The 21,428-nt window shown below is 39.7% G+C and overlaps 1 protein-coding gene across 1 annotated transcript in view; it reads right to left on the bottom strand.

Annotated features, from left to right (window-relative positions):
• The window catches only part of ALK (ALK receptor tyrosine kinase), a 756,557-nt gene that overhangs the window by 496,572 nt on the left and 238,557 nt on the right, over positions 1 to 21,428 (bottom strand). The window lies entirely within an intron of this gene.

Genomic DNA, 21,428 nt, shown 5'->3' on the forward strand with positions numbered 1-21,428 from the left:
CTAAAGTTTCTGTTTCATTTTTAAAAATTATTTTGACCTTCTTGTTAAATTTCTCTGATAAACCTTTGACTTGCTTTTCTGTGTTACCTTGGAGATCACTAAGTTTTCTTTAAACTGCTATTTTTAATTCTTGATCAAAGAGCACACAAATAGCCACTTTGTTAGAGTTAGTCACTGGATTGTTGCTTTATCCTTTTGGGAGGTCATGGTTCCCTGTCAGCTGTTGTCTCTTGTTAGTATATGTTTATATCTTTGCATCAAAGAATTAGTTATTTATTCTAGCTTTCTCTCTCTGGTTTGTTTTTTTATTGGCTATATTTGCTTAGCAACGTTTTACCTCTAGGTTGCTGCCTCCTTTTTGGTTCTAGGTAGCACCTGAAGCCCGGGTTCACCTCTGCTCCAGTAAATGGTCATAGTGCTGCCTGTTCCAAATGGGGGAGGTCCCAAAGGGATTACCCAATAGTGTGGAAAAACTGGCTAGAGATTTGTGCCCAAGGAATCTGTGAAATCGGCCTCCTAAGCATGATGCTGCTGAACAGCCACACTGATTTGGAATCTCCTTTGGCTGAGTTACAGAGCAGTTTCCATGGCTGGAGATGGCAGTCCTACCTTCCACATTTGCCTATGCCCATCCTCAGGGCTATTTTTCCCTTTAGGCAATTGCAATGCTTCCTGTGCATTAAGGGAAGGACAGATCTCCTGCAAGGGAGCCCCTAAGAAGGTGGAAAAGCTAGTTGATCACCTCAATTTCACTTTTTCCAGTGAAGAAACTGTGAATGAGAGAAGATTTTCCATTAACTTGTTACCATGAAGATTGTGGGGTGGGATGTAACAGATGTGAAAATCTGATTTTCCTACCATTTGCTTGGAATATTTTCACTTCTCTGTGGTCCTGGGACCTATCTGATCCTCATGTTTGAATTTTGGGTGTTGCTAGTGAAAATCTCAGCGCTTTATTTTTTATTTTCTACAAGGTCATGGGAGTAAAACCAGCTTGATTCTACACCCCTGTTTTAAAACTGGAAGTCTCCTTTTCTTAATAGAAAGCAAATAAGCATTTTTAGATAAAAATATTTTACAATGTCATTTTTCTTAGTTTTTAATTACAAAAGAACTATGTAAAAAACTCTGATACAGAAGTATATTCTCCTCCCAGTTTCCCAATCAAAACTCTACTCTCCCAAAATAACTGGCAACAATAATTTGGTATATATGCTTCCAGGACATTTTCTATACCTAAAGTACATACACAAACCAAAATGAGGCTATAATATGCATACTGTTTAACAACCTACATTTTCACTTGAATATATATATATATCTCAATATTTTCCATGTTAGCTCTCAATATATATTTATTGACCATATATAATATTTATTTTAAAATTTTAAATAAATTTTTAAATAAATATTAAATTTATAATATTTAATAACATATATAATATTTACTTAAAATTTAAAAAATACATTGGTTTTATAATTAAATTTATTATGGATCAATCCTAGTTAATTTGGCCAGTTCCCTGTTGATGGACATTTAAAGAAGATTCCAATTTTTTCTCTGTTCCACATAATTCTGACAATGAACTGTGATAATATACACTTACTGAAAATCAACTGAGGGAAAGAGTGACAACTGTGAGATTCTGAGGGTTTCCTCTTAAAGGCAGCCTGCTAGTTCTCCTTGCAGAGGTTCTTCACCTCCTTTGTTAGTTGTATTCCTAGTTATTTTATTCTCTTTATGGCAATTGGGAATGGGAGTTCACTCATGATTTGGCTCTCTGTTTGCCTGTTATTGGTGTATAGGAATGCATGTGATTTTTGCCCATCGATTTTGTATCCTGAGACTTTGCTGGAGTTGCTTATCATCTTAAGGAAATTTTGGGCTGAGACGATGGAGTCTTCTAAATATACAATCATGTCATCTGCAAATAGAGACAATTTGACTTCCTCTTATCCTAATTGAATACCCTTTATTTCTTTTCCTTGCCTGATTGCTCTGGCTAGAACTTCCAATACTATGTTGAATAGGAATGATGAGAGAGGGCACCCTTGTCTGGTGCCAGTTTTCAAAGGGAATGTTTCCAGTTTTTGCCCATTCAGTATGATATTGGCTGTGGGTTTGTCATAAATAGCTTTTACAATTTTGAGATATATTCCATTGACATCTAGTTTATTGAGAGTTTTTAGCATAAAGGGCTGCTGAATTTTGTCAAAGGCCTTCTCTGCATCTATTGAGAAGATCATGTGGTTTTGGTCTTTGGTTCTGTTTATGTGATGGATTATGTTTATAGATTTGCATATGTTGAACCAGACTTGCATCCCAGGGATGAAGCCTACTTGATCGTGATGGATAAGCTTTTTGATGTGCTGTTGCATTTGGTTTGCCAGTATTTTATTGAGGATTTTTTAAACTATGCTCATCATGGATATTGGCCTGAAGTTTTCTTTCTTAGTTGTGTTTCTGGCAGGTTTTGGTATCAGGATGATGTTGGTCTTATAAAATACATTAGGGAGGATTCCCTCTTTTTGTATTGTTTGGAATAGTTTCAGAAGGAATGGTACCAGCTCCTCTTTGTATGTCTGGTAGAATTCGGCTATAAACCTATTTGGACCTGGACTTTTTTTGGTTGGTAGGCTATTAATTGCTGCCTCAACTTCAGACCTTGTTATTAGTCTATTCAGGGATTCAACTTCTTTCTGGTTTAGTCTTGGGAGGGTCTAAGTGTCCAGGAATTTATCCATTTCATCAAGATTTATTGGTTTATGTGCATAGAGTTGTTTGTAGTAATCTCTGGTGGTAGTTTGTATTTCTGTGGAATTGGTGGTGATAACCCCTTTAATCACTGCTCAAGGAAATAAGAGAGGACAAAAAAAGATGGAAAAATATCCATGCTCATGGTTAGGAAGAATCAATATCATGAAAATGGCCATACTGCCCAAAGTAATGTATAGATTCAATGCTATCCCCAATCAAGCAACCATAGACCTTTTTTACAGAAGTGGAACAAAACACCTAAACTTCATATGGAACAACAAAAAAAAAAGCTCACACAGCCAAGACCATCCGAATCAAAAAGAACAAAGCTGGAGGCAACATGCTACCTGACTTCAACCTATACTGCAAGGCTACAGTATCAAAACAGTGGTACTGGTACCAAAACAGAGATATGGACTAATGGAACAGAACAGAGGCCTCAGAAGTAATGCCACACATCTACAACCATCTAATCTTTGGCAAACCTGACAAAAACAAGCAGTGGGGAAAGGATTCTCTGTTTAATAAATGGTGTTGGCAAAACTGGCTAGCCATGTGCAGAAAGCTGAAACTGGATCCCTTCCTTACACCTCACACTAAAATTAACTGTAGATGGATTAAAGATTTAAACATAAGACCTAACACCGTAAAAATCCTAGAAGAAAACCTAGGTAACACCATTCAGGACATAGGCATAGGCAAGGACTTCCTGACTAAAACTCCAAAAGCAATGGCAGCAAAAGCCAAAATAGACAAATGGGAGCTTCTGCACAGCAAAAAAAAAAAAAAAAAAAGCAATCATTAGAGTGAACTGCTAACCAACAGAATGGGAAAAAATTACTCAAGCTACCCATCTGACAAAGGGCTAATATCCAGAATCTACAACAAACTAAAGCAGATTTACAAGAAAAAACCCCCAAACGACCCCATCAAAAAATGGGTAAAAGATATGAACAGACACTTCTCAAAAGAAGTGTGGCCAACAAACATATGAAAAAATGCTCATCACCGGTCATTAGAGAAATGCAAATCTAAACCACATTGAGATACCATCTCACACCAGTTAAATGGCGATCATTAAAAAATCAGGAGACAACAGATGCTGGAGAGGATGTGGAGAAATAGGAACACTTTTATATTGTTGGTGGGAGTGTAAATTAGTTCAACCATTGTGGAAGACAGTTTGGTGATTCCTCAAGGACCTAGAAATAGAAATACCATTTGACCCAGCAAACCCATTACTGGGTATATACCCAAAGGATTATAAACCATTCTACTATGAAGATACACGCACATGTATGTTTACTGCAGCACTGTTCACAATAGCAAAGACTTCAAACCAACCCAAATGTTGACCAATGATAGACTGGATAAAGAAAATGTGGCACACATACACCATTGAATACTACACAGCCATAAAAAGGATGAGTTCATGTCTATTGCAGGGACATGGATGAATCTGGAAACCATCATTCTCAGCAAACTGACACAAGAACAGAAAACCAAACCCTGCATGTTCTCACTCATAGGTGGATGTTGAACAATGAGAACACATAGACACAGGGAAGGGAACATCACTCACTGGGGTCTTTTGGGGGGTGGGGGGATTGGGGAGGGATAACATTTGGAAAAATGCCTGATGTAGGTGACGGGGAGATTAGGCAGCAAGCCACCATGGCATGTGCATACCTATGCAACAATCCTGCAAGTTCTGCACATGTACCCCAGAACTTAAAGTATAATAACAATTAAAAAAAGGCAGGCTGCTTCTCCCTTTTCCTTTGCCCTTAACCTTCCCTACCAGCAAAACCTGGTGGGACAGAGATCAGGAAGAGGCCCCAGCCCTCATTACCTTGAAGGATGGGATGGCTAGGAGAATGTCTTTCCTTCATCCAGTGTGAAAATCACCTGTGAAATTTTTTTTTTCTTTGATACTGAAAGTTACAGTTGGATCCATGCTGCTGCTTACTCTGCATGTCTTTGGACAATTCTTTACCTTCTTTGCAGCTCAGTTTGTTTATTTACAAAATAGTTAGTATACCTCTCTGAGTATACCTATTGCTACTGTTTATGGATTATTTCCTATATAGCAAACATTGTGCCAATGTGAGCTTTAATGCATTATCTTGTTTAATTCTCACTAAATCCCCTTGAGGTAAGTTTTATAAGTCCTATTTTTTAAAAAAATGTTTGTAGAGGTGGGATCTCTCTATATTGACCAGACTGGTCTTGAACTCCCAACACGAAGCAATCCTCCTGTATTGGCCTCCCAAAGTGTTGGGATTACAGGTGTGACCCATGGCACCTCGCCTGAATCTTATGTTTTTAATTCAGTCTTATTATTGATTTGTAAGGGTTGTTTATATAGTATAGATACAATTTCTTTATGCAATGTATGATTCTCAAATTTTTCTCCCAGTCTTGTGGCTTGACTTTTCATTTTCTTAATGGTGTCTTTTAGAATATAAAAGTTTTGAATTCTGATGAAGCACAATTTATCAATGTGTTTTATTGTGATTTTAGTGTCATACCTAAAAATGGTTTTCCCTACCCAAAGTCACAAAGATGTTCTGCCATTTTCATTTTTTTTTGGGTAGAAACTGCATAGTTTTGGCTTTTACATTTTGACTTAATTTTTATGTACACTGTGAGGTCAGAGTCTAAGTTCATTTTTTTGTATGTGAATATCCAATTATTACAGCACAATTTCCTGAAAAAGACTATCTTTTATCTCACTGAATTGTCCAGTCATCTTTGTCAAAAATCAGTTGATTATAAATTAAAAATTTATTTCTGGACTCTCAATTCTGTTCCATTGATATATAAGCCTCTCCTTTCTTTAATATCACACTGTCTTCATTACTTTGGCTTTACAGTAAGTTTTGAAATCAGGTAGTATGAGTTCTCCAAATTTGTCCTTTGAAAAAATATTGTGTCTACTCCAGGTCTTTTGCATACAAATTTTAGGTTACAAAATTAAAAAAGCCTCCTGGGATTTTGATAGCAATTACATTAAGCTTATTGACCAATTTGGGGAGAAATGTCATCTTGAAACTAATGATATTATCAATTCCAAAAATATAATGTTTTCTCTTTTTATTTATATTATCTTTAATTTCAGCAATCTGCAATTTTTAGCATATACAGCTTACGCTTGTTAATTTTTGTTCTAAGTATTTTCCTTTTTTTTTTTTTTTTTTTTTTTTGATGATTTTGCCAGTGGAATTGCTTTCTTAATTCCATTTTGGAAATTGTTGTTAGAACATAGAAATACAGCTAATTTTTTAATATTGATTTTGTATCTGACCTTGGTAAATCCATTTGTTTGTTAACCCCCTTCCCCTCTTCCTCCCTCCCTCCCTCCCTTCTTCCCTCCCTCCCTCTTCCCTCCCTCTTCCCTCCCTCTTCCCTCTCTCCCTCCCTCCCTCCCTCCCTCCTTCCTTCCTTCCTTCCTTCCTTCCTTCCTTCCTTCCCTCCCTCCCTCCCTCCCTCCCTTTCATGTTGCCTAGGTTCAATGAATACAAGTAATGAAAACAAATATTTTCCCCTTAGTCCTAATCTTGTAGAAAAGCTTTTAGTCTTTCATCACTAAGGATGTTGTTTGTTAGGTGTGGGTTTTTCACAGATGCTCTTTATCAGGTTAAGGAAATTCCCTTCTATTCCTAGTACATAGAAAAATTTGATCATGAGTGGATATTAGATTTTATCAACTGCCTTTTCTGTGTTTATTGAGATAATCATATGGCTTAGGTACTTTACCATATTAACATGATGCATTACATCGTTGATTTTGGGATATTAAACCAATCTTGCAATCCTAAATAAATTCCACTTGGTTATAATGTATCATCCTTTTCATACATTGCTAAATTTGGTTAGTAATATTTTGTTAAGGATTTTTACACCCATCTTTTTTGAGGGATATCAATCAAGGGTTTTCTTTCCTTGTCACAACTATTTTTCCAGATTTAAGATCAGGGGAATAGTGAGTGGCCTCATAGAATGAGTTGGGAAGTATTCATTCCTTTATTTCTAAAACAATATGTCAAGAATTGGCATAATTTCTTCTTCAAGTATTTGGTAGACTTCTCCAATGAAGGTATCTGGGTCTGGACTTTTCTTTTGTTGTTTATTTTGGAGTTATTTTCCTAGTGATTGCTCTAGAAATTACAACATGCATCTTAGTTTATCACAGTCTACTTAATACTAACCTAATTTTACTACAATATAGAAATTTTGCTCCAATATAATTCTATTCTCTTCTCCATATTTTGTGCTGTTATTGTCCTATATACATCAATATATGTTATCAGCCCAACAGTACAGTGTTATAATTGTGGAGTTACATAATTTTATGTCTTTTAAAGATGTTAAAAGAAGAATCAGAAAAAGGTTGTTTAAGCCTTTTTTATTAACCCATACATTTATCATTTCTGGTACTCTTCATTTCTCCCATGGAGTCAAGCTAGCTCCTGGTATTGTTCATTTCAGCCTGAAAGACTTCCTTTAGTGTTGATTGTAAAGCAGATCTGCTGGCAACAAATTCTCTTTGTTTTTCTGGGAATTATTTGTCTTTATTTTTAAAGGTTAGTTTTGCTGGACATCAAAATCTTGTTGACATTTTTCTTATCTTTCAACATGCTGGAATATGTATTTCATTGTCTTTTTGTCTTTAGTGTTTCAAATAAGAAGTCAGCCATTAATCATTTCAATATTCCCTGTACATGATAAGCTATTTTCTCTTGCTACTTTAAGATCTTTGTGGCATTTAACAATATGATGATGATATATCTAGATGTAGATCTCTTTGTATTTATTCTAGTTGAGATTTTCTAGTTGAGATTTGCTAATGTGTAAATTGATTTTTTTCACCAAACTTGGTAAGTTTTAGGCCATTATTACTTCAAAAAAATTTTGCCCCCTTTTTCTTTTCTCTCTTATAGGACTTCTATTAAACACATGTTATAACACTTGATGTTGTCCCACAGGTCTCTTAGGATCTGAACATTTTTCTTCAAACATTTTTCTCTCTGTTCTTTAGGCTGAAAATTTTATACTGGCTTGTCTTCACATTTTTAAATTTCTTCTGCCTTCTTAAATCTGCTGTTGAGCTAGTCTAGTGAATTCTTCATTATAGTTACTGTACTTTCCAACTCAAGATTTTCCATTTTGGTTTCTTTTTACAAGATTTTTATCTGTCCAGTTAAATTCTCAATTTTTTCTTTGGTTATTATTACTCATTGTTGTCATGTTTTTCTTTACTTCTTTTTTTTTCTTTTTAATCGAATATATTCACAATAGCTGCTCTTAAATTTTTGTTTTCTAAATCCAATATTTGAGGACATTCAGAGACAGTTTCTATTACCTTTTTGTTTTCTTATGAGTCATATTTTATTCTTTATATACATCCTCATTTTTGTTAAAACTGGACATTTTAGATAATATAGCAATTCTGGATTGTGATATTTCCCCCTGAAGATTATCATAGGTTCTTTTTTTGTAGTTATAGTTGTTTTATTTTGCTATATTTGTTAGTTTTATTTGCTTAGTAACTTGGCTGGACTATATCTGTGAAGTCTTTCTTCCCTGCAGTGTGTGGAGGCTGATGTCTCTGTTGATTCTTTTTCAGGTGCTTATTTTTATTTTTACTTTTTAATAAAAAAGAGATGAAGTCGTGCTATGTTGCCCAGACTAGAGTGCAGTGGCTATTTGTAGGCATGATCCCACTACTGATCAGCAAAGGCTGATCAGTAGTGGGATCATGCCTATATATAGCATGGTCAAATCAGTTTTGACCTGCTTTGTTTATGACCTGTCCAGTTCATCATTCTTTAGGCAACCTGGTAGTTCCTGCACTCCTGGGAGGTCACCATATTGATGCTAAACTTAGTGCAGAAATTCACCAGCATAGTACACTACAACTCAGGAACTCCTGGGTTCAAGCAATCTTTCTGCCTCAGTCCCTCAAGTAGCTGGGACTACAGGCATATGCCACCATACCCAGCTGTTTTGATTTTTAAGCCTGGATTTCTATGGTTAATTCCTATGTTCCTTAGTGATAGGCAAACGTATTTATAGATGATGTGCTTAAGTCACCTAAGTCAGTAAGACTTCCGTCATCTATCAATAGATCTGTGTATAGATAAGATAATGTATATGGGGGGGTGTTTTGGTTTTTGTTTGTTTTTTTTTTGTCAGACCTTAAAAATCTGGAGGAGGAATGCAGTTTAATATTCAGGTCACTGAGTTCTTGCATGTCTGCTCTGCAGACATACACAGCCTTACAACTGGCTAAAAGGCTAAATGGCTAGTGCTCAGACTCTGTCCCATCTCCATTGGGAATATATGCAGCCATGAATGGAACCTCAGGCTAGTAGAGTAGTTTTTTCTCTGTCACAGCTCCAACCCACTTCCCTCTGAGATTATCACTTTCACCTCCATCTTTATTGGGCATACATATTGCTCCCTTCCCCCTTCAACCTCATCCTTATTTCACTCCATCTGGACATCTGATTTTATTCCAAAGGACACTGCGTTTTCATATTGTTTTTGACCTCAAGAGCACAGAACCCAGTTGATCAAGTTTACTTAAAAAATATTGTTCTATTTAATTATTTCCTCATTCTCACAGGCTTCTAGAATTTGCCTCGCTTACCAATTTAGGCAACTAAGTTGGTTTTTCTAGCAAGCGATATTTCTTAAATTCATCCTTATGTATGTGTCACACAAAAGACCAACAGGTGTCTGAATTTGTTTATATTAGTAGGGCAAGCCCATTTATCCTGCATCCTAGCCAATCTTACTGGTTCCGCCTATTCTGTGTTCAGAGTTGTTGATGGGAAGATTACTTTAGGCTTTTGAGGGCAAAGAGATTGAGGAGGGAAGGGGAACAGAGAACACTGGGATAGAGATGGAAAAGTAACAGACAGCAAAAGTGAGAGAAATGAATGAAGCACTCATCTGAGGGCTGGGCAATTATGGGTGCTCTCTAGAGAACTGTCTAGCCAAAAGCACTGAGACTCCTGTCTTCTCTCAAATCCTCATTTTGAAAGCATTAATTATTTTGATGACTCCATTGTTTTATATTCCCAGTGCTCTGACCTATTTTATAGTTAAAGCCTCCAAATAGGATATAATCTGTGTATAGAGCTTGGAGATGGAAGAGAGAGTGGTGACTGCACTCAGTTCTCACATACTGCGCTGCCTGGGTGCATACCTCAGTAGAATGGATTCCTTTTGGGTATCAATGTATTGCCTTAATAAATGAAGAAAAATCATTCTTAGGAGAGGAAGATTATTTAATCTACATAATGATACTTTAATAATGCTTCATATTTGTTTAGCTGAAGTCATGTTGGTGACGGAGGGATTAAACAGAGCTATTCCAAGCTGTCGTTGCAGAAGTAAATTTAATGTCTATCTACTTTAGTGTCATGGCAACATATAGCCAAAGGACTATTCTCATCATAGGCACCTAGCAATAATTCATAATTCTTAGCAAAATGTTTCAAATACTTCTTTTATTGCCTCTAGGTGCAACAAATGCTGATCACAACAGAAAGAAGGTTGGCAAATATGACACAAATATAGGTCAGGGTGCTCCAGAAAAGAGACACAGGGAGCTGCCACACTATGTATGCAACTAGTTTCATTAACAAGTAAACACAGCATCTCACACATTTCCAAATAACAACAGCTTTCATAAGAATCAATTAGGAAAGAACTAACACCCAACACATGTGGCTGGGCATGGTGGCCCACGCTTGTAATCCCAGCACTTTGGGAGACTGAGGCAAGAGCATCACTTGAGGTCAGGAGTTCGAGACCAACCTGGTCAACGTGGTAAAAGGCTGTCTCTACTGAAAATACAAAAATTAGCCAGGTGTGGTAGTGAGAACCTGTAGTTCCAGCTACTTGGCAAGCTGAGGCAGGAGAATCCTTTGAGCCCAGGAAGCAGAGGTTACAGTGAACCAAGATGGTGTCACTGCATTCCAGCTTGGGTGACAGAGTGAGACTCTGTCTCAAAAAAAAAAAAGTACTAAGGATCTGAAAGCAAGAAGTAGAAAAACTCAAAGTGGATCATAATGCATTAGGTAAGAATAACCTGGCCACAACCTTCGCTACCCAGGTTAAAGGTTCTCACCAATCACTTTGTAGAACGAGCTGGACAATGAGATCTGAAGCCCTATCTATTCTCTCAAGCTTGCTGCACTTCCATTTGTAAATGTGCATGATTACTGCCTCAGGTGAGGGCTCCTCATGCTCAGCAAATCCTTTGTCATATCCAAAATTCCTGAGTTTAACCTGCCCCTCACTCCCAGGTATGACGTCATATGTGAATGCTTGGGCCCAATAAGCCTGCTTGCTAGGGTCAAGATCCTTAAATCAAGACAGAGTAGCACCATGTGCTTCTGGCTGCTGTGGCTGGATGGCTGTTGTCAGGCAGGGCTGTGTGTTGCTCTGCTATGCCATTTTCCTGTTTACAGAATGGTCGCTTATGCATTACTTCCATTGATTTTTATAACAAGTCAGGAAAGGGGAGCCACAGAGGTAAAACGACCCCCAGATCCCTCTTCAACTTACAATGAAGCAGTCTTTCTCCATCTTGAATGAGTAAAGATTATCTTTCCACTCTAAGTAGAATAATTCTGTAGTTATCCCCATTCAAGACAATTTTATTTTATTCTTCTTTGCAAGGTCCTGGCTTTCTTTCAAATCTCTTCAAGCATAAATTCTGAGTGGTTCATGACTTTTCTTAAGCAGAATCCATTTTTCTTTAGGATATGTCTTATCCATATTATTTGATATATAGAAATCAGCGAAGCTACAAAACTCAGATAACACTAATAAAAGTTTCTTAGTAAGAGGAAGTAAGGAAAGCAAAAAGACAGCCGCATATACTTTTATAGATGATCTAGGCCCACCCACTCAATTTGTCAATTAAGAAAGTGAGGTCTGAAGTCAAGTGTCAGCCAATGGCCAACCCAGCACTCAACTCTCAGCATAGTGCTCCTTCAATTTCTAAAAGGGCAGGGAAGCTATAAACAGCTGGTGGCAGTAACCTGATTCCACTTCCCCACATGGATCTCATATCTGTGTGACCAGGATGGATGGTAAGTTTTAGGCTGTGGCTGCCTTGGGTAGCACCCGTCACGCTGGCCATCTGCAAAGAAGACACAGGTGACAGTAGCCTTCCCAAGACCACTCTAAAGACACTGCACTTCACTTCCAGACACCCTAATTGATGTGATTTGGTTGTGTCATAAAACAAAGCAGACACCCCAGTATCACTGGTATCTGGGTGATGCCCCGAACTTCTGGATGTACTACCAGACATCTAATGAGGGCGAGTCTGCTGTAGGTGCAGGCCTGGGAAGCATTGTGCTTTAAGAAGAGCTTGTCATAATGGTAAGAATGGTAAGAACTCTATGTTCAAAAACTGGAATTGAAGATCTGACTCTGCAGTATACTGGCTTTGGAGATTTGAACCTCTTATTTCATCCCTCCAAGTTTCTAACTATAGGTCAAGAAATATTTAATGAATGACTATTTTATACTGAGCCTTAGGCTAGGCTCTCGGAACATTGCAATGGATGAGAAAGACTCAGTTTTCTCTTTGAAACTTACTACTTCATCTTAGGTTATCATCTATAAATTAGGAATACTGATAATACCTATCTTGCTATGTAGGAATCAATGGTGACTGTGGCTGGAGACGCTCTTTATAGTCTGCAACTCTTCCCAGTTTCATCTGGGACAGGAAACAGGACTCATTGCTGAGTCAGTTGACAGCTCACCCCAGCCCCTCTGTATATAGTTTCACTGCCTCCTCCAACCGCCCCAGACAAGAGCTTCATACAAACCAAGCCTTGGCAGCTGTTACAGCTCCTTCAGGCTCTCTCCACAGGTAAAGGAGTAGCCTTACCCCAGGTCCCCCATTTCTAGCAACGTGCCTTCTCCAGGAGCCTCCCCGGGGTTGCTTTTGATACTTCTTACCCTACAAGAGCCAAGCTCCCAGATGCACCTTCTTATTTCTGGCCTCAGCTCCTTGTCCTCATGTGTATTTCTGTCCCATTTCTTGTCCATAGAGAAGTTTATTCTGTTTACAGTGGAGGAGACAGTTTAAGGACTGCATTTCCAGCCAGGATTCATTGGTTACCTTCAATATAACTAAGCCAGTTTGTCTTGAAGGCCCCATCCGTCCTCTGAGCCCTGTTCCTTCTAGAATCATGCCCCAGGTAATCCCTGGCCCTAGCCCCAAGAGTATATCAATTTTCCTGCCAACTTGGTCAAGATCAGCTTTGTTAGTTTCCTGTTGCTGCAGTAACAAATTACCAGAAAGTGGGTGGCTGAAAACGACACAACTGTATTTTCTTTTGGTTCTGCAGGTCAGAAGTTTAAAATGGGTTGGCGGAACTGCGTTCCTTCTGGATGAGATTCTGGGTAGAATCCATGTCCTCTTGTTTTCCAGCTCTTAGAGACCACTTCCATTCTTCCTCTCCTGGCTTCTTTCTCCACCTTCAAAGCCAGCAATGCAGCCTCCTTAAATCTCCAACTCTCTCTGACCTGTGCTTTCTTCTTCACATTCCTTCTCTGACACTGACTCTCCCGCCTCCCTCCTTCACTTTTTAGGACCCCTGTGATTCTATTGGGTCAACCCAGATCATCCAAGATAATCTCATCTGCAAAGTCCCTTTTGCCCTATAAAGTAACATATTCACAGGTTGTAGGGATTAGGACATCTTGTTGGGGGCTGGAGGAAGCATTATTTTGTGAATACTAGTTTTTAGCTCTACACTGTGATCTCTCCTTGGCCTCTAGAATCTAATCTGACAAGTTTGGCTACTGTGACAGGCCAGGAGTTCTTCTTCCTCCCTCCAGAGAAAACACTAGGGTTTCTAGAGGCAATGATCCTATCTGGGCACTGTGGTACTAAGGGTGACCTGAATCATTGGGCAATTTAGGTTCCAGAAACCATGGCTAAACCTTGGGAGGTGGGTCTCTTTCCCTGGGCTGACAGAGATTTCTGTGCTTCACAGGTTTTATGCCAGATGTGTGGTCATCATTTGTGTTGGATATGCCTAACGCTTGTCTTAGAGAAGAAAATGACCTTATTGACCATCTAGTCAAAGACCTTACCTAATAGATGAGGAACCCAAGACCCGGAGAGGTAAAGTGATGCTCCTAATGGCAGAGCTGGGACCACAGCCAGGCCTCTGTTTCCCCAGCTGGTCCTTCTTTCCTTGCTCCACATGCCTAGCTCCCCATCGCCGTGTGGGCAGACCCATGAGGTTCAGTTAGGAGAGGTGCCATGTCAGGAGAATTGCCTGAACCTGGGAGGCAGAGGTTGCAGTGAGCCAAGTTTGTGCCACTGCACTCCAGCCTGGGCGACAGTGAGACTTCGTCAAAAAAAAAAAAAAAAAAAAAAAAAAAGGAGAGGTGCCACGTTCACCAGACATCTATAGTCCATTCCAACACCCCAGGAGAGGCCGGTCCTGATGGGAAGGTGAACAACACTTCCCTAGAAGGTCCACCCCTGAGGCAAGCATGCCACTCATTGAAGCAACCCTTCTCAGGAGCCCAAGTTCCAGCTGCTAGTTGTATCAGAATCGCATTAGGCCGAAAGAATCACACACAATATGCTGATGTGATTGCTCAAGGGTCCAGATCTAAGGGCCAGGGACCATATTGCTTGAGAGACAAGGGACATGTTTCTGCAAACAGAACCAGAGAACTAATGTGGGCTTTCCTGGTGAATTCCAGAAGAGAGACAGCGATAAAAGGCCACACATCCACCCAGTGACCTTAGTACGATGAGAAATCATGCTCAAATGAAAGGCATGAGCAGTCAGAGCCCTCTGGTAAGTCTGTAGGGGCAAAAATTGAACTGAAGTGTGTGTGTTTCTGTACTCTCACTTAGATGCTGGGCTTGCCCCCTGGGTATATTCCTGAACCTGCTGCACACTTATTTTCTACAATTCCCTTTTCCTATCCTTCAAGGAGAAGCCAAGCAGAAAGAGGTAGCGGCTGGGGTGCTCTGGACTTGGGAGCCCCTGCCAGCTGCCAATGTGCTGTCCCTAGGCAGGCAGGCAGGAAGATAACCTGCTTATCTGTCTGCCTGCCTACTACGTCCTAGCCAAGATTTTTGGCTTTTTTGACTGTTGTTGTGGCACAAAATAGTTGACATTTCTCCCTCAAAGTAAAAGATAACTCAATAGAATACAGTTTCAAATGAGAACTTTTGATCCCTTTCTATTAAAAAATAATAGCATGTCTTATTATAAAAAAGAACACGTTAATGAACTCAAATTTGGAAAAGAGCAAAAGCAATAGAAGAAAATGAAAATCACTAATAATTTATTCATCTAGAAATAACTTCTGCCACTATGTTGGTATATTTCCTTATGGACTTTTTCCTTATGTACATATATAGTTTTTTCTTTTACAAACAATTTCTACTACACACCTCCTTTAACTTACTTTTTGAAACGTATTGATAGCTTCCAAATACTTCCCCATATTATTCAATACTTTTACAAAGTGTAAGTCTAATTGTGGTATAATATTTTAGGTATACAATATTTTAATTAACTAATTCCTTATTTTAGGCATTTAAGTTATTTCTAGTTTTTCACCATCATAAACAGCCACAAGGTAGTTTTTAGATAAGCCAGTAGGAAATATTTGCTTGTAGCCTGTACCTTAGGTATGTCAGTTGAAATGGAAACAAGAATTTCTATAAAGATATCTCTTGATTTTGGGGAGTTAGTGTTGTCAGTAGCACTCAACCAAGAAGTTATTTCTTTCCTCTCCAAATGATGTTGATTCTGAGACAAGAGGATAAAAGGCTTTGAAACATAAGAGGGAACACAGGGGCTAGAGCTGTCTGTGAGGCCTTCCTGGTGAAGGGGTCCCTGGCCAGCACAGCCCACGTAATGGGAAGAAAGTGGGCAGGGAGAACGCTGCCACAAAAAAGCTTAAAGAACTGGAAAAGGGACAGAGACATCAGGAACCTTGAGGCCAGGGTGAGATGACTTAGCAAACGTGGAAGTCTGATTCCATTTGCAGAGGACAGGTGTGTGGCTATATTATATTTATCTAAAAAAGAAAAGAAGAAACCTTTGCTAATAAATAGTATTATACAATTAGACACACAAAGGGCATATAATTGATGACTATAACATGGTAGGAGTACATGCTCAAAAATGTTCTACCGATGGGGCAGACAACAGAATATAGTTTAGAGACCACTGACTTAAAAGTAGAAACTTGACCATGGACAGAGCAGCACAGGAAGGGAGCTCCGAAGAGCTGCAGCCCGTGAATACCTGGCAAAGACAGTCCCAGTTTAGATCATCCGGTGTGAAACAAATGAAAAGAAAGAAACATTGTTCTGCCTGAGAGAGAGAGAGAGAGAGAGAGTGTGTGTGTGTGTGTATGTGTGTGTGATCAGCAGTCACTCCAATTACATGTTTCTTCTCTTCCAGTTTTCTTACCTCTCCTGACTATTCCCCCAACTTCAACATTCTTCTAAAACAAGAGGTCTTTGCTAAAGGCTGTTCCTACAGGCAAAGTGAAGTGTGTAATTATTGACTCCCATTGACCAGATGAACTTCAGGGTGACCACTAAACCCTGTGGGCTATAAATGCCAGACTTGAAGCCTTCACTAGCACATTTCACTCTGCAGTGGTGCATAGCAGGGACAACCGCAGAGCTCTCAAGATAAAGATCAGTGACTCTCCAGCTCTGAAGGTCGTCTGTCTCCATCTTACTGACAGCCTGTCCTCATCTATGAGGACATCTCCTACCCTTCCTCACCTATGGAACTTGCTCTCCAGGAAGAGCAGCAAACCCATCCATATGTAGGTATCAGAGATCCCCATCAATCAGCAAATGAAGCCTGAAGGCAGAAAGGGTGGCTAATGATGAGTTTCACTGATGAAGGAGGAAACGCTGAGCAGACCTTTATCATTCCAGTAGTCTATCAATACCTCAAAAGATCAAGAGCCAGAGGTGAGACTCAGAGCCAACTCTTCCACTTAGCTGCAACCTGCAGTGACTGTGGGTGCAAAGGAGGCTATATACTGAGAGAATTTTCCCACAAAGACTGCACCTGCAGCTCAAAAGGTGACTCAGGTCCCTGCTCTTCCTGGGATACAGTTCACTTGAGAGGTATTCAGGGACCCTTTTAAGAACGTGGCAAACATTTGGGGTGGGGGAGGAATTGAAGAAAGGATGAGAAATGCTGGTATTAATCTGGGTTCCTCTGAACCTGTCTGATCAGACTTCCTGAAGGGTCTAAGAATTCACAGCCCACAGGTGCATGAGATCCACATGCCAACCCAGACGCAGGGGGAGAAAAACCAAGGTACAGTGGGCTGAAGAGTGACCCTCAGGGGACATGTCCAAATCCTGACCCCCGGGTACTTGTGAAGATGACCTTCTCTGAAAATAAGAGTATTTGCAGATATTATCAAGCATCCCAAAATGAGATCATGCTGGACTTAAGGTGGGTTTTCAATCCAATAACATATGTCCTGTTAACACACAGATTTCAACCAGACACGGGAGGCATGCCATGTGAGGACAGAGGCAGAGTGTGGAGTGAGACATCTACAAGCTAAGGAATGCCAAGGATCCTCAGCAACACCAGAAGCTAGGAGGGTAGCATGGAAAGCATTTTCCTTCAGAGCCTCCAGAACGTACTAACCATGCAGATACCTTAATTTCACACTCTTGGCTTCTAGAGTGAAGAGAGAATACATTTCTGTTGTTTAGGCCATCCGGTTTGCAAGAATTTGTTAAAACAGCCACAGGAAACTAATACACAAAGATGCATCAAAAGTTTGAATGATGTGCATGCCTGTAATCCAAGCTACTTGGGAGGTTGTAGCAGGAAAATCACTGCAACCCAGGAGGTGGAGGTTGCAGGGAGCTGAAATCATGCCATGGCCCTCCAGCCTGGCCAACAAGAGCAAGACACCATCTTAAAAAAATTGAATGGCCCCATTCTGGTGTTGCAATACCGTAGTCATGTGTGAAATCATCCTTAGCCACTCCAGGGCTCCAGGACAGTGTTCCATCACCTTTTAAAAACAAACCCATCTTGATGAACAGAAGGACCTCAGTAGCAGGGCTACATCCAAACCCTCCACCAAAAGCAAAACAAAACAAAGCAAGAACTGGAAAGTCGGAGCACTGGGAGAGGGCTGAGCTGGTCCAGGAAGAACGTGAGGTTCCTCACTGCAGAGTCTGCTTCCATATTTCCTGTGTGTGCCTGTGAGTGAGCCTCTTGGGAGGGGGCTCTGCGGATGGGCTGAGAGTGTGTTTTCCATTTTTAAGCCAGGATTCACACTACAGAGTAAAATCCTGTCTTGCTAGAGAAGACAAATATGTTCCCTTGACTACATTCCAAAACACCGGAAGGAGTTAGACATCAGCATGGCCCCTGGCACTTCTTAAAAAGTCACAGAATGCCTCGATCTGATGGTTCTTCAAGATTTTATTAATTTATAATATTATGTTCCATCAAAATGATCACTTTTTATTATCTTACTGCTCTGAATTGTGTCTTCCTTATTATTTTCAGCTACAGGGACCATAAATTAAAATCATTCAGAATTTATACACTTACAGTTCATTATCTTTGATTGGTATCATCTTGCTGCCTTTTTCTGGTCCTTCTATACCTGATAAGAAATACTGCAATAGCATCTAAATAGTATCCGACCCATGAATGCTGAGTTAGAAAACAAAATAGTGACTACATCATACTAAAGGCAACACATCCCACTTCTCATCTTCACCACCAGCAACCTTTCTGCCAAAATGACCAAGAAAATGAGACTCTAAAGCTCTGAGAGTTAGGATTGGAATGTAGGACCCTGCTTGCCACTGTGCAGAATGGACAGGTTGCTGTCTCTTTCTGAACCTTCACTTCTTTCCGTGAAGGTCAAGGGAGTTGATTACTACTTCAGATTCTCTGAAGTAGCATGCTCGTGAGAAACAATGCTACTTCAGGGAACGGGTAGTGACATAATGAACTGACTAGAAAAGTGATGAGAAATCCATTCCTGGAAATTCCAAACACCTCTCAGGGTCATTACTGAAGGAGTAGAGTTCCTGAGAGGGCTGCGAGGCTGATGCTGTTTCCATGACTGATCAATGCTGTCTGAGTAGAGACTCCTCCATTAGACTCCAGAAAAATTAGTGGATGTTTCTAACAGTGGTGAGCCTTGCCTAAGCTATGTTTGGATGTGCTTGGAGGCTGGTGCATCCACAGCAGGTTTTGTTATGGTTGTTCACACCATCATTTTTAGTTTTGCTAACTACCACCTGATGCTAAGAGTGATGAGCAATGGAAGTTGACACATTTCTTAAAAAAAATGGATATTCTAATCCTGATGGATTCATCTAATGGGAAAAGCTTCACATTCAGTGTGTGCACTGGCCCTTGGGATCCAGCTTCGTAAAAACGTAAAGGTATTGATAATGTTTCCACGCTATAGAATGCTGAGAAGTAAACATTTATTTATTTTCTTCCTTCCTTCCCTCCTCACCCGCTTCTTTTTTATTTTCTTATAGCACTCAGTATAATTTGCACATGCCAGTGATCACAGGTGAAGGATGGAGAAGGAGAAACAGATCACCCAATGAAATGCACAGTTTATTGGCTTTGTTTTTAAATTTTTTTTTAAGGCACCAACTTTCAAAGTTATAATGTGTGACTCCATAACATCAATGGAATTCACAAAGAACACAATTGCCACTTGTCCCTCTCTCTTAATTTCGCTGAACTGTAATCACAATTCCATTCCTGGAATATAAAATTTTTAAAAATCTATAATGACCCAAAGTACATGTTTCTAGAGGTTAAGTGTTGGAATCTGGAGATAGTCCTAGGGGTGGCTGACTGACAGTAAGTCTGAATGGGAGTAAGTTAACAGTATAACAAGCCCAGTTACGCCTCAGAATCACCTGAGAAACTTATGAACAATAAAATAAAACAGACTTCCATGAAAATTGAAACTGCATAGGATACTGTATTTCATTCACCAGACAGACAAAAATGATACAGTCTGACAATACCAGATATTGATGAGGAGGTAAAGCCATGGGGAGGAATACCAATAAATCACTAGTGGGAGTGCAAATTGGTGCAACCACTTTGGAAAACAGAATCACATTACCTAATGAAATGGAAGACAGATGCACTGACTCTATCACCTGGCAATTCTACTCTTAGTTATATACTTTAGAGCAGTAGTCCTCAACCTTTTTGGCACCAAGGACTAGTTTTACAGAAGACAATTTTTCCATGGATGGTTTCGGGATGAAACTGTTCCACCTGAGATCATCAGGCATTAGATTCTCATAAGAAGCACGCAACCTAGATCCCTTGCATGCACAGTGCACAAAAGGGTTCACACTCCTATAAGAACCTAATGTGGCAGCTGATCCAATAGGAGGCGGAGCTCAGGTGGTAATGCTGGCTCACCTGCTACTCACCTCCTGCTATGCGTCCTGTTCCCAACAGGCCATGGATGGTACCAGTCTGCAGCCTATGGGTTAGGGATCCCTGTTCTAGAGAAACTCTTGAACATGTGCACCAACAGAGATATACAAAAATGTTTACAATAGTGTTGCTGGCAATAGCGAACCTGGAAATAATTCAAATGTTCAATGACAGTAGAAGAGATAAATTGTGATATCTTTATGCAAAGGATTAATATAGTATCAAAAGCAAATGATCACAGCTACATGTATCAAAGTGAGCAGATGACAAAACAGTATAATCCCATTTATATTCAAGGCTGAAAACATGCAAACCTAGTCAATGTGCTGTTTGGAGCTATATACATAGATGGCATAGCCGTGAAAAAGAGCAAATAAATGATTCACACAAAATGTAGTAGAGTGGTTACCCTGGAGGGTGGGGAAAAGTCTGTGATCTAGGTGGGTCAGAGGAAGCTTCAAAAAGACTGATAACGTTCAGATTCTTAAGCTTGGTGGTGAGAATCTAAGTGTTGTTTGTTTTATTATAATTGCCAATCTATGCATGTATACTATATCCACTTTTTGCTAAATTTCCTAATAAAAATGTAAAATATATAGGTATGTAGGCTCCATCTCAGATCTATTGAATCAGAATCTAAGGTTATAGGATCTAGGTAGTATTTTCTATAAGCTCTCCAGAAGAATTATGATGTACTGTCAGGTTAAGAGTCCGTCACCTACACACACACACACACACACACACACACACCCTACAATTCCTATCACTATCCAGGGAAAAGAAGCTTAAAATATAAGTCAAGGTCAAGCAATCCCAAGAAAGTCATAAAAACAGAAAAAGCCCAGTAAAGTGCATAGAAGGGAAAATCTCTTGCAGTTCTGTGATGACTAGATGGAGGCTGATGTATAAGCCTGAGAGCATTAGTTGTCTTTGTACCACCTCCAATCTCCCTCATCAGCTTACCCGAGACCTGACCTGTTAGACTCTATAGCAGCATGAGCCCGAGATGATCTCTCTCAAGAATCTGGCCACACAGCAGGCTCTGGTCCTGGTCTTGCTACAAACACAGAAGCATGATGTGGTGCAAAGTGTGCTGTCTAGGACTCATCACAGCCGGTATTTAGACCTGGACCCACATGTACATGCTGTGTGAT

The sequence above is a fragment of the Sapajus apella genome, unplaced genomic scaffold (genome assembly GCF_009761245.1).
Source record: "Sapajus apella isolate SASKATOON/1434 unplaced genomic scaffold, GSC_monkey_1.0 scaffold44, whole genome shotgun sequence".
Classification (NCBI taxonomy): Eukaryota; Metazoa; Chordata; class Mammalia; order Primates; family Cebidae; genus Sapajus; species Sapajus apella.